Source organism: Desmodus rotundus, chromosome 10 (assembly GCF_022682495.2).
Source record: "Desmodus rotundus isolate HL8 chromosome 10, HLdesRot8A.1, whole genome shotgun sequence".
NCBI lineage: Eukaryota > Metazoa > Chordata > Mammalia > Chiroptera > Phyllostomidae > Desmodus > Desmodus rotundus.
This window is the reverse complement of record NC_071396.1, coordinates 20,967,897-20,982,611: the sequence shown is the minus strand read 5'-3', so window position 1 is coordinate 20,982,611 and position 14,715 is coordinate 20,967,897.

The window sequence follows — 14,715 nt, the reverse complement described above, 5'->3', positions numbered from 1 at the left end:
AGCCTGCTGCTGCCGCCAGGGAGGTGAGCGCCATGTCCGAGGGAGGAAGGATTTTCCCATGGTGCCCCGAGGTGGCTAATCAGAGGATGCGCCAGAGGCCCCGCCCAGCGCCCGCCCAGTCACGGCCACCCCACCCCACCCCCGCCCTCGCCCCACACAGCCCTTGCTGGGGGTAAGAAGGTCTTGCGAGACCCTCCGGCCTCTTTTCTTTTCGCCCGTCCTTTTATTAAGGGGCATGAAAAGCTTAAAAATCAAAGGTGTTCTCATGCATAAGACATGGAGTATGCTCTTTTGCCTTTTCCTTTTTTGCTGCCTGCACCAAAATGTTTATGTAACTCACATTCTGTCACAGGTCTCTCAATGTAATTTCTTCCTCTGGGCATTGGTTGCGTACCTTCATCCTCCTTGACGTACCCCTCACCCCAGACGCTCTGCTCCACTCAGTTCTACCTGCACCTTTGGCATCAACCTTTTTCCTCCCTGACCTTTCCTCCTCCTCCCTGTTGTCCAGCTTGGCAGGTAATGAAGAGAACCAAATTCCTGGAATAATTTCAGGGAGCTCAATTAAGCTATTTGCCTTTTTGTATATTTCCTAGAATGTTATCTCAAGCATCAACTGGCTGTTTGGAACATTAGTCTTAAGTCTTTCTATGCTGTTTAAGGAGGAGGACCCACTAGAAGGTATCATTGAACTAAAAATCTTTAAGCTTTTCTAGTGCTTATAATTTATAGTAGATAAATTTCAGATTGTCTTTCTGAAAGCAGGTTTTAGGGGAAAAGAGATAAGAAGGAATTCATCTTCTTCAGAAGGAGGAAGGGAAGCCCTCATTATTAGTAATTGATAAAGTAAATGAGTTTCAGATTCTTGAATAGAGCAGGTTTTGGAAAAGGAGGAGGTAGAAGGAAATTTGTCCCTTCGGAGCAAGCAGAGGAAGCTCTGTGTGACGTAAGGTCTGTGGGGAAGGATGAGGATTAGGAGGCTCTGAGATCCCAAACATGTCTTTCCTGCATCACGCCTGCCTCATCTGTCCCAAATACATCTTTTCTCTGATACGTGCGCCTGTATGTGCCCTGGCTGTGCACCGGTCCGCAGCACCATGTGCCGTAGCTGCCTTGGTCAGTCCCAATACAAGCACGCCAGCCTTCCTATGCTCAAATGAGAAGTGTGTATGTGTGTGTGTGTGTGTAGTTCATTCTGGGGAGCTGATCTTGGACATGAAAGTGCACTCAGACCTCGAAGTCTCACACTGGTGTGTATTGTTTCAGCCTTCACCACGCTTTGCTCTGCAGTCATCTGCAAGAATGACTAACCACAGCAGCCGGTGTGGCTTGGTGGACTGGAGTGTCATCCATAAACCGAAAGGTTGTGGGTTCCATTCCTGATCAGGGCACATGCCGGGTTGTGGATTTGGTCCCTGATCCAGGTGAGTGTGAGAGGAAACCAGTCAGTGTTTCTCTCCTTCTCTCTCTCCCTCCCTCCTCCTCTCTCTAAAATCAGTGAGCATGTCTTTGGGTGAGTATAAAAAAAAATAAAAAGAATGCTTAACCAAAATGTAATAACGCTGCCTTCTGTGTTGGAAGGGTAATGTTCTCAAAGACACAGAGTGACTGCTTTTGTATGGCATCAGTGCTTGAAACTTACCAGGTGTTCTATCAATGTTTAATGAATGACTGAATCCATGAATGAATGAATCAACTCCAGCAGAAAGACCCACACCGCAGAATCACGTTCGTGTGCAGGGATCGAGGAGGAATGGCCGTGCAATGGATCCGCTCCTGCACTGAAGCAGTGCCCCTCTTCATCGGCACCTGCTTTGCCCAGCATTCATTGAGCACCTTCCGCGTGCCAGGCATTTTGCTGAAGACTGAGAAAGCAAATATAAATAAAATATAGTCCCTACCAGGAAGGAGTTCACAGACTACAAATGAACAAAACAACTGTGTGCTGTGTTGGACTGGTGGAGGAGTTCACTGAGAAGGTGTGACTGCGGGTGGACCCAAGAGCTGAATTCTGGCAAGAGGAAAGTCCTTGCCAACACCCGCGAGCACCCCTCACCCTCATGCTCGGAATGGTGTGTGTTCAGCACACCATTCCTGCACTAAGAAGCACTTCACGGGTGCGGCTGGAGAGTGTAATGTGTCACTGAGACCGTCTGCACTGATCTCTGTTAAAGCCTCCATATAAACTCGTAAAATCCTGGCAGGTGGGTGCAGAGATCTACTTGTCCTGCGGTGCCTCTTTTCTGAGGTTCGGGTTTATATCCACTTGGGGGCCCCTCACCTCCAGGCCCTCAACATGTTCAAACATGTATCATTGACTTCTCTCCTGTTGTATGTCTCCTATTGTACCTTCTGTACTTCGGATCTCCATTGATAAAACTATAGTCCACCCATCCAATCATTTAGAACCAGGAAGCTTCCTGGGCTTCCTCCTCTCTCACTACCATATCCCATCAATCATGAAGTCCTATCAATTTGATCTCCAAATGATTATTTTTTTTAAATGATTGTATTTATTTATTTTAGAGAGAGGGCAAGGGAGGGAGAAAGAGAGCGAGAGAAACATCAATGTGTAGTTGCCTCTCCCGTGCCCCCTAGTGGGGACCTTGCCTGCAACCCAGGCATGTGCCCTGACCAGGAGCCGAAAGGGTGACCTTTTGGTTCACAGGCTGGCGCTCCATCCACTGTGCCACACCAGCCAGGGCTCCAAATGATTATTAACTACGTGTGCTTTTTCCTGCCCCTACTACCACTGCTTCAGGTCATGTCCTCGGGATTTCTCGCCTGGACACAGTGGATTCCTGAAGGGTTTAGCATCTCCAGTATAAGCCCTGTATCGAGTGAGATCCATCCAGGAAAAAGAGCAACTCTGGCTTTTAAACAGACACAATTTCACACAGGAAGTGGGGAAGCTGAGAACATAAACGAACAGTGACGAGCCGCCCAGAAATTAGCAAAGGAGAAGCAGGGCTCCTCAGGTGGAGGAGCGGTGAGAGGAGGTAGCGCTGTGGGACCTGAGGAGCCCAGGATGGGCAGCGGGACACGGCAGCAGGTGGGGACAGGCTGGAGTGTCGGAGGGGCAGGACATGCAGCTGCCGGGGAGATTCCACAGAAAGGTGAATGTTGGGGAGCACATGTGAACACCCTGACTTGTTCTCTCCTGCCTTCCATCTCCTACCTGTCCCTTCCACTGGCCAAACCTACCTGGAAGCCATAGTGCAAGGAAGTCTGGGAAATGTAGTCACTTGGGATACATATCAGAGCAGGTGAAAGCGAAGCCAACGTGATTTATATAAAACGGAAATCTGACCTGGTTACCCCTTCTTAAAATTCTTTCCATCACACTCTGGAAAAACAAACGAAAAAGAGTTGAGAGACCGCCCAAACCCTTGCCTTCATTTAGTCCCTTCAATCCTGTCCCTGGAAACCCAAGCTGCTCGTACAGAGTGGGGCAAAGTAGGTTTAAAGTTGTTCTTGTGGAAAATAATACAGGAATTAATAAACAATAACACAAGAATAAACTTTGTGTTTTGGTACTCACAACTGTACACCTCCTTTTGCCCCGCCCCTCATTTCTCTGAGCTCCTCCTGCCACTTCATGTCCTTCTGCCTTTCTCGGCAGATCTACACACGTGTGCACACGTATACACACAGGGCTGGGATTTTCATTGGGATTGTGCTTGAATCTTCTAGTAAATTTTGAGTGAAATGACACCTTTTCAACGTTGCGCCTCTCCATTGATGAAGATGTATCCATTCCTTCATGTATTGAGATCTCTCGATAACATATAGTTTTTGCTGAATTCTTTCACATTATGTACTGACAGCGCTGGCCATGATCGAACTGCCTAGGGGTGAGGGAAGTAACGTAGAAACTGAAATGCCATGGAACCGGAAATAATTGGGATTGATATATGAAAATAATATGGGAACCGGAACAGCACCGCTTCACGGCCAGATGCGCATCCAGGCTTCGCTGAGTAGGAACCGCTTGCTAAGTTAAAGTGTGCCTGTCCCCCAGCCCTCCTGTGGGCCTTCCGGGGGGGGAGGAGACAGTGAATCAGCTGTGTTTGAGAAACCACGACACCAACAGGGGTTGGGTGGGGTGAGGTGGCTTTGCAGAGCAGAAAATCCCAAAGGTGCTCGGCTTCCCAAGGCCTCTTTACTACTCCCTCCTGTCAACTACAGCTCTAAATGGGCACAGACCTCTTCGAGATTGTTCCAACAGAGGAGGAAGATGTGGCCATGCCCAAGGGCAGACCCTAGAGGACAAACAGAAGTAATGTAGAGCCCTGCACAGGAATGGCTGGTGACAAGGTCCATGCGAGCCTTTAGCTTGGTGGGCAGGGGTGGGGGGTGGGGTCCCCACTGAGAAGAGTGAAGAGGTAATTTTGCTGCTCAGAATCCACGTTGCACAGGGAGAGCCCTCATCTGCCAAGCCGATTTTGGTCCATGGGCCCCAGTCAGTAGGTAGCTGGACTGCAGGCCCATTCTTGCTCACTCCCTGTTCCAGATGAAATACTCTTTGACTCCCAGAGGGCTCCACGCGTGGGCAAATGGAAGGAGTGGTACCCACTAGAGAAGTGAAATAGTGATTGATGAAATGTCTCACAGACATAATGCTAGCTATTAGTCCTCATTAGTTTACAGAACCTCATTTTAAAATATGAGCGAAAAAATCAAAACTTAAGAATTATTAAATCAATTGAAAGTTCAAAAACTAAGCACACTGAGAAAATGGGCCCCCCTAAAATAGAACTCATGATGGAAACAGAAAAGAGCCTTCAAATGACAATCCCTGTGCTTTGTGAGCTTGGAGGGAGTATTGCATTGACTAAAAACAGTAACAGGGCGTTATTAAAGAGGGGCAATTGGCCAGCAGAGGAGAATTTGGGCTATTAACAGAGCTGGCGACTATCAACAAACACCTTCAGAAAACAGAGAAAGAAGACTATTTGCCAACTTGTTTTACAAGGCAAGTATTTCCCTCATGATAAGAAAACTACTGGCCACTCATTACTCTTCTATAACAAAAGCACAAATCCTCAATAAAATGTTGGCAATCTGAATCCAGTAACATATAGAAAAAGATTACATGCCATGATCAACTACGTTTCAGCCCAGGAGTTCAAGGTTGGTTTAACATCCAAAACTCAATTAAACCGTGTTTTGTTTTGTAAAATGCGCTTCCGTGTAAAATGCATGCCCACGTTTTCGGCCCAAACTTTCAGTAAAAAGTCTTTCATTTTAATTTTTAATTCAATCTTTTATTTATTTTTATTTAGAAATAAAACCGGTGATCATATTCCAGGTATTATTTTGCATACAGATATTGTTATTGCTTTCTAGAGTTACACTTTTAATGCATAAGCATAAATAAAAGAATTAAAAACATTTATGCAGATACGGAATCAGTACTCCCCATGGATATTGCACATCCTTATTTTTCCCTCAAAAGTGTGGGCAAAACAGTGTGCCTTATCCATGGCAAAACAGGGTCAGTTCTGACCCATTATTGCAGGGCGCCACAACTAGCGGCTCACCCTTGCACACCCATTTTCAGGGCTGCCAGAAGATACACTTCATCAAAATGAGGGAATGAGCCAAGGAAGAGGAAGTCACGAGACCCAAGAACTAGCTGTTGGAAAAAGAAAGAGGAAATGAAAAAGATGGCCCCGCGTAACAAGTCACGAAACAGCGGGCCTGGGGAACGATCAGTCCTGAGAGAGAACCAGGGTGCATTTTGAATGTAGTATCTTTAACAAGTTTAGTTCTGTTTGACTATTTCCTTTCTTTTGACTTTTGGATAAATTTTATTTTTAAGGATTTGCCTGCCTCATCTAATGTTTTAATGTATCAGCGTAAAAGTGCCTATGCCGTCCCCTTGTGATTTTTTAAAAATGCCTGCAAGATACATAGTGATGTGCGGCTTTGCATTCCCGACCTCTGTTATTTGTGCCTTCTCCCTCCTGCAGGGTCACTCCTCAGGGGTTATCTGTTCTATGGATAAAGAAAGAACAAGTTTTGTACTTGGTTGATCTTCTCTATCAAATGTTTGTTTGCTATTTTGTTCACTTCTGTTCTTATCTTTGTTTCCCACTCTTCTATTATATTTGAGCTGAACTCATTCTTTATCTGACATCTCGAGGCAGCTGCTTGGCTCATCTGTGCCTTGCTCCCGCCCCATATACACTTGTATACAGTTATACCTACACATTTTCCTTAAGTGTTAGTTGCATTCTACAAATGTGCATATATTTTTATTATTGTTCAGTTCAAAATATGTTCTCATTTCCATTAGGATTCCCTTAACCTGTGGGTTATTTAGAAATACATTGCTTTTAAATATGTACAGATACATAAGAGCATTTTGGAATAATCTATGATTTCTCACTGAGTTCCAGAGAACATACTCTGAATGATCTCAAATCGTTTCTTGAGGTTTGACTTATGACAGAGAAACTTATGTCAGTTTTGTAAATGTTGGTATGTGTTTAAAAAGAATTTTTATCTGCACCTTTACAAGGTGGTGTTCTAAAAACACCCTTTGGTTAAATCTGATCGTCATTTGCTCAAATGATTTATATCCTTACTGATTTTTTTTGCCTGATTTTCTATCAGTTACTGAGAGAGATACGTCGTTTTCTCATTAGCTTCTGTCCAATGCAAACACACCTGTTTACAAGGTATTTAGAGACACATCATGTTCTTTACCATAAATCAAACCTCAGCAAATTTCAAATAACTGAAATCATTCAGGGTGTGTTCTCTGGAATTAAATGAGAAATCAAAGAGTGTTAGAAAATTATCAAACATGAAAAATGTGTATAATGTATGCCTATAGAAACATACACGTTATATTACACATTATATATACACGTTAGGTATATCCAATTAAAGCTGGTTGTGTCTTGCTAAAGAAATTAATCTTTCACGATCATGCAAAGTCCCTCCAATAATTTTTACCTTAAATTCAGTATTGTCTGATAATTTCACCACACCAGCTTTCTTTTGGTTAGTGTTTGTACGGTATGCATGTTTGCGTCATTTTATTTTCAACACTTCTGTTCCCTTAAGTTCTAGGTTTATCCCCTATGGGCAGCATATAGTTAGATTTTAATATTTCCTTAGTCTGATAATCCTTGCTGTTTATTTGAGGTACTGAGTCTGCTTACAGTTAGTGTAATTATATTTGGATTTAATCATATTACCTTACACATAATTTGCAATTAGTCCTACTTCTTCTATTCTCTTTCTTAGATATTTGGGATGGATTATGTTTTATCATTTGGATGTTCTCTATGTTAGCTTGAAAGTCACAAACGCTTAAATCTTTCTTTTAGAGGGTCAGAAATATAAATCAACGTATTCTACTGGAGGCGGAAGGATACGGTAGACAGGACGATGTCAGGCCGTGGAGAACGCTGCAGGGAAGTAGCAGAGAGGAGTGCAGGCACCGGGTAGGTGCTATTCTATCCTGCAGGAGGTGGGGGTGGAGCAAAATTTCTTTATAATGATGCAGGAATCTCACAGTTCAGCACAGAGGTGGGACCTTCTTCAGCCAGTAGGCACAAAGAAGAATGGAGAAGCTCCTAAACGTGTCACTACCCCTTTACTCCAAGGTAACCCGAGATCGTCCAAATACACTTATCTGTGCATGTAACGTAAATCACATGTTTGCATGCCTTTAACCTCATGTTATAATTCAAACAGCCAAATCGAAGGAGAAAACACTGTTTATTATTAATTATTATTAGAAGGAGGAGGAGGAAAAGAAACGGCAGAATGCTCCTTCCTCAGTTGGAACACTAGGTGGCCCCAGAACCCCGCTCCAAACACTGTAAAGGCCGGCCTCACCAGCGTTCTGAAGCAGGAACTGACTCTGAAGAACAGCTGAACTCAATCCTCCAGAACGCGCCACCCTCAACCACGGTTCCGCTGTTCTGTGATTACACTGTTCCCGTCTTACACAGGTCGGTGTGTACTGCGTGTGTGTTTTAAGGACACAAGTAACTGTTGTTAGTTATTTAAAAAAAAATTTTTTTTTCTAAACCTTCTATATAAAGTAGTGTTCCTGGAGAACAGATTAGAAATAATGAAACCCAAGCTATAGTCTAAGTTAAAATTAAAGAAATGTCCAGAAATAAAAGAGGACTACCCCTCAACATTAAAAGAGTACATCATGCCCCCACCCCCAAAATAGGAAACAAAAATTTACCCCAAGATAGATCCTAGGGCAATCAACCCTGGCAATCACAGAGCAGGGACCTTGGTCAACTCACTGTCCCACAAAAACAATGAAAATACAGGCAAAGCAGGTACAACCAATCACTTCAGAATCCTGGAAATGAACCGAAGCCAAGGATTGAGCTGCAAATCCTAACTCCGGCAGAACATGCTGTGGATACAACATTGCAGTTAAAGAGAGTGAGGCAGCTTCCGGTGTTCAGCTGTGAAATCACCCCCCGGATACACTACGGTATAAATAAGCATGTATCCGTGTGAATCGATCTCTGGAGAGATACAAATTACACGCTCAGGCCAGGAAATGGATGGCGGGGGGTGGAGGCAGTCTGAGGAAGACATTTAACTTTTCCAACTACCCTTTGTATGCATAAGTTAAAAATATACAAGGTTGATTTTATTTTAAAAATACGTATGCAGAAGATAATTAGAACTCACACGCAGAGGATTTTCTAGGTTCCTTCTGGGTGGATTCTAAACCCAGAAAACATTAAAAGATGGTGGGAACTGAGAGAATAAAAACGTTGCTGAGAGAATATTAATTTCACTTACAAAGTAGATTTAGAAGCCATCTAAGTAGGGAAAGTACGATTTCCGGGGCTGAAGTTAATATTAAGAACAGTTAATATCCAGTATAAGTGTCAGCTGGGACTCAGATTCTGCCAGTTGAATAATACCGTAATTCAGCAACCTTTTTCAAACTGTTTCGTTTTAAATATGAGAGTCTGGCTGTGTTTTTTTGGAAGGGCATCCTTACTGTTAATATAGAAAACCAGTTCACCAGGATCATTATCAGATAAGAAAACACCCCTGAAAGAGATCCTTACTGGAAGTTTCCGCTCACTGAACCTTCGACTTGATCACATGACTTGAGGGAAGATGAGGAAGACGGTGGAGTAATCCTGTGACAGTGACACAGCAGGCACCGCGGAAAGGGGACTTTACATTTACGGGCACATGTCAGCTCTCAAAGTGCTTCGCACTCCTCCGGCTCCTGGGGACAACAAGACATCCCCAGAAGGTGACAGTGTCACCCCAGAACTCGGAGAGCCACATCGCGATGCAAACACTGGCTTTGGGCCCTGGAACCTCCTACCGAGATTAAACTAACGTTGAGGCGACAGGACCGGAGGCAACAGGGTAGCGGAGTAGCTGAACTCAGTGTGTTCCACGTCTCGGTACCAAAGAAGGAAAGGTCAGCTGGCTTCATTGAACAGTTCCGCAGGATTTCAGCAGAGATTTTAAGAGACTGAGAAAAAGAGATCATGTCACGACAGAAACCTGAGCGGCAGAGATTGGTGCTGAACCAGCCTACATTTGAAGCAGCAATTAGGAAAAAAAATGCTTGTAATTATTTAGTGTTTTTCTTCTAAGAATTTCAAAAGAGCTGCTTACCCTTAGTATCTCCTCGGGGTACGTTAGCATTCTCCTAGTGTTATATGTAGATTACACAATCAGAGAGTTGAAACAAGAGCGCAAGGTTACAGAAAAGGTCCGTGGGTAAGTTAGACCTTTGTTGGGGGTCAGTCTAGTTTAGTGAGGTTACACCACCAGCTAGAGCTGATACGCAGGAAACCGTCCGTTTCATGGAGTGAAGGTAAGGCAGCAGTCTAGAGTAAACGAAATCAAATGTGACCAAGAACTGGACGTTCTGGCCAAGAACGTGAATGTACTGTATGTTTTCTAATGTAACTAGCAAGCTGCTGGAACGTAACAAAAAGTAAACATCGCTAGTTTATTCACTGTAACCTCAGGGGGATGACTTGTACTATTTTTTCAATGGTCTTTGTCCTGTGTCCTCTGCTTACTATTTCTAGCAAGTTACGAAGAATGAGTCATTATATTTGAAGAGAGTCCAATAAGTTATAAATAAAATAAAACTAATTTTGACATGGCAACTCAAAGGGGAAGAGCAACCTTCCCATCTCAGGTCCAAGGTCATAAGCCTTGTAGGTCTACTTCAGGAGGTGTGTCTTTAAGGGTTCCAATGAGACCTTGGCTTTCTGAAAGCACTCAGATTTTTACACTGCTGTACTCTTCAGTGAAGTAGCTCATTGTCCCCGAATGTGAGCAGCCCTGACCGTTATCTGCAACTTTAAGCATGGGCGGGCAAGACTGCAGTCTCGTCCACTGATTAAAGTTACAGAAATCCTAAAAATCACGATTGTTCTGTCTACCGCTGAAAGCCAGCTGAAACGTGGCGAATAAGCAGTAACCTGACACTTGGTCTGAATTCAAAGCTTCCACACGTACAATACAGGCCAGTAAGTGTTAACTTGTTGTTGCTGTATCATTATCGTTATTATTCTTCATTTAACCCACATCTTGAAACTCAGGAACAGGAACCTGGAGAACCAGATTTAGAGGAAAAAGCTAAGTTAGAATCTCAGCACATTCACAAAGTGCTTCTACTCTCACCCACACCACCTTCATGAAAGGAATAAACTGGGCTTTTCTGAGAAGGTGAAAGTCAACCTAGATTGTGATTCCTTTGTGTTTATTCACTTAATCTTTCTTCAAATGATCGCTTGTCCAATTCGTTATCTCCTCCAAAGTTTTGTTCTGATCTCACCTTCTCGGTAAGGCCGCCCTGTCCACCCAGGCGACAGTCCACCGTCACCCACGTGCCTGATCCATCGTGTCTTGCTCTCGTTGTTGTTTTTCTACGGCAGTTACCAAACTCTAACATACTGTGTCATTTATGGTACTTACCACCTACTGCTGCTAAAATGTAAGTGGCACGATGATAGAGAACTTTGTTCTGCTCACCTTGACATCTCAAGTACTAGGTGCTGCCCGACACTCCCCCATACTGGCACCAAGCAATGAACCACTTCTCTCTGTGTTCTCCGTCCTCTCTCTATGACAAAGTGTCTGTTGCTTTTATTACTTGGTTTTATTATAGCATTGTTTACAATGCATAAACAATGATACAGAATAAAAGTTACAATTCATCACACACATGTGTAATTTGGTTCACTCAAAAAGCATTATTTTTTGAGATAGGATATGCCCCAAAGCCTTAGAAGTTACCATGCCAATCTTTAGTTCTGACCACTCTGAAAAATGTTTCATTTGGGTTGACAGACGAAATGAGATTTGGCGAAGAAAAATATACCAAATGGAAGCACCCCCAAAAAGAATAAATATGCTTTCTGTTGAAATTTCCTTCCTGATGGGTCCTCTATGAACAGCAACTACTACTAAAATAATAAGAGCTAGTCTTTATTAGCACTCACGAAGTACTATGCTTGCAATACTCGCTCAATACATCCTTAAAACAACGCCGTGGGGCACGTGCTACCCTTCTACCATTCCGCACAACAGGCGACGGAAGAGCAAGACTCAGAATCTCGTACAAGCATGGCAAAGCCAGAGGGGACCCAGTCTGTCTGCAGACTTGCTGCTAATGAGCGTCGTCACGCCACGGTCCCTTTCAGTTGATGAAGGGTTGTACCAAATCATATCACATCACAAAACATCACACACACACACACACACACACACACGCAATCCAAGGTAAGCAATGACAGGGGCCTTTCCCGAGTTCCAGGACGCCGATCAAAACGCGTTTAGTCTTGAAGTCGGCACAGAACCTGACGTGAGCAGAGGAGCAGTCCCATGAATGAGCGGCTAACGGTGTTCCAAGCATTCTGTGTTTTCCATCTACAAGTATGGAGGTCTGAGAAAAACCACTAAAAATTCCAGCAAACGGCTTTGATCCACCAATTTTTCCCCCTTTTTTAAAGAATTCACACCCAGTTCCTGAGAGAATATTTTTCCTCATCCCTCTGTTCCACCTCTCTGGGGTTTCTCATCTCTTCTCACGCCCAGACATGCTGGCCCATCTCTAATCGCTCTTCCTTTCTCGGCTCTTCCCAGGAAAATACCCTTTCCTGTAGCTGAGTAATCTCAGTGTCCACGAACGCCATCATATGTGTTCTCTCTTCTCCATCCTCACACGACCCCGCCCTGACTGCCTGCTTACCCGCCCCCACCAGCCCTGAAAGCCCACATCAGCTTCCCTCTCATCTGCCAACTAGCTCCTACTGCGGGCCCCCAGCCAACCTGGGATTTTAGCACAGAATGGCCTGTGCCCAGGACCTGGGACAGCTGGGCCTGGCTCGTACAATCTCCCTTATCACTGACCTCATGACCTCTCAACTGCTCCACACATTCCACAAAGTACGTCCTGTCCCCTACGGCCACCTCCTCATATCTGTTAGTCTCGACTCTGTAAGCTCCTTGGTGTCGAGAGCAGCTCTAGATTAATTTCACCATCTCCACTTCCTACTGTGAACTGCGCCCCCTCCGCACTCCGGAAGATGGGAGCCCTTCTCTACACCAACTCCTCAGTAACTTTTTCTCTCCTTCTTCTCTGGCATCAGGGCTACTCCGCTGGGTGGATTAGCCCACCCAGGAAAGGGGTGATCTTTTCTGCTATTGGCTATGAAGTTCCTTCGACGGGAAACTGGAAGTCAAAAGCAGGTGGAAGAGAGTCCGCAAGGCGGTCTCGTTTATCTTCCTCAGCCCTAGGGGGAAGCCTGGGGGGGAAAGCCCAATTTTCTAGTTAAACGTGAGGGTTAATCCCCCTTGAAGACTAGTTGCCTTTACTAACATCTCGCTTTACTGTCTCAGCTCCGTCTGAACTGCTCAGCCGTACAACAGGCTGTCGGGCAAAGGGTCTCGTCCCCATTGAGTGGAAGCCTCAGCAGAGCAGACTTTTCTCGTTTTAACCCGACCTCTGACCTCCAACAATTCTGAACACGCGGACCACTGGCAACGTTTCCCGTTTACGTAGCTCTTTTCTGCCCTGATGTTCAGGAGACAGATGCATTCTCTTATGTGCTCTCGTACTCAGCTCGTTGCAAAGGACTGTGTTGGTTGAAATATAGAGAACGTCCAGCCTCTTACAGAGGGATGGCTGGAAAAGGCAAAAGTATTTTTGAACTTTTGATTTGGAGATAATGGTGGGTGTATACGTGGTTATAAAAAACCATCATACAATATCACAAGAAGAAACATTGATAGAATCCAGGGGACTGTTTAGCTTTCAGTGTTTTACAGGCTTCGTGTGTGTGTGTGTGTGTGTGTGTGTATCACATGTGTCCACTCGTGTGACCAGCACCCCAGTCAAGGCACAGAATAGTTCCACCACACAGGTCCCTCGTGCTGCCCTTCTGTAACTGTAGCCCCCTTCCTACCCCTCTTTCCCCCTCCCTGACTCCTGGACACCACCAGTCCTTTCTAAAGCAGAACTGTTTTTACTAGCCTTTGTAGGTAATAGTGGGTATCCTTTGATAATGTTCCCAAACTCAGCAAGTGGTGGTCTTTTTCTTCCCTTTTTTAAAAAGTATTTATTTATTTTTAGAGAGGGGAAGGGAAGGAGAAAGAGGGACAGAAACATCAAAGTGTGGTTGCCTCTCATGCACCCCCTACTGGAGACCGGGCCCACAACCCAGGCTTGTGCCCTGACTGGGAATCGAACCTGTGACCCCTCTGGTTTGCAGGCTGGTGCTCAATCCACTGAGCTACACCAACCAGAGCAGCAAGTGGTGGCCTGTTAAAGACCAGTTGCAATGAAACCATTATCAGTTAACTGGATAAGTCACCTTGAATGGTCTTTTCCATTGTGATTTTGTGACATAAAAAGATATTTCTCTTTGGATAATATTGGTTCAACTGAGCTTACAGGTCTTCCAAATGTTGGCCATTACACGATATCAAGAAATCACATTTGTTAATATCACTACCAGCCCAATCAGAAAAAGTCTTCAAGTGCTTGGGAAGTGGTCGAGCTCCTAAGAGCAGCTACAAGTTTCCCAAACCCTGCGTCCTGCTTAGAAGCTCACGTGTTATCACTAGTAACAAACCATCATCTGTGGTTTTGCCAAGAAATACTAGCCTCACTTTGTTCACTTCCGAGAAAATGGCTTCCAAATATCCAAATCTGGACAAGTATAATTGGTCTATCAGTCACTCTTTCATGTGACAATGGTGTCCCCTCAAAACAGGGGCCAGGCTGGCGTCCCGTCCAGTGCTTTTGCCCAGGGCGGCCACCACACCCGGGAGGGCAGTGCCGTTGTTCCCTGCGTATTCCCCACTCCGTCCCATACGATGTAAAGGCTGCACTGCAGTGAGGATTCAGTAAACCAGCGATGTCCGCGGCTCGGCCGAGGACGCGTCAGAGTGAGCCTGGCGTGTTTTCTTTCGCTGCGTTCCGTGACGTCGAGAGCTGACTGTTGCACACCGTGGCACCTCCCGCTGCCTCGATTTCCTGCACTGACCCAGCACTGCTTTTGCGCTCGGTGCAAATGTCCACGGAGTGGAAAAAACAAATGACGTTATAGCGTAATCACAAGAATAGTTTCTTAAAAATGTATTGGGGTGACGTCGGTTAATAAGATCATATAGGTTTCAAGCGTACATTTCTATGACCTGTGGTCCGTATATTGCACTGTGTGCCTGCCA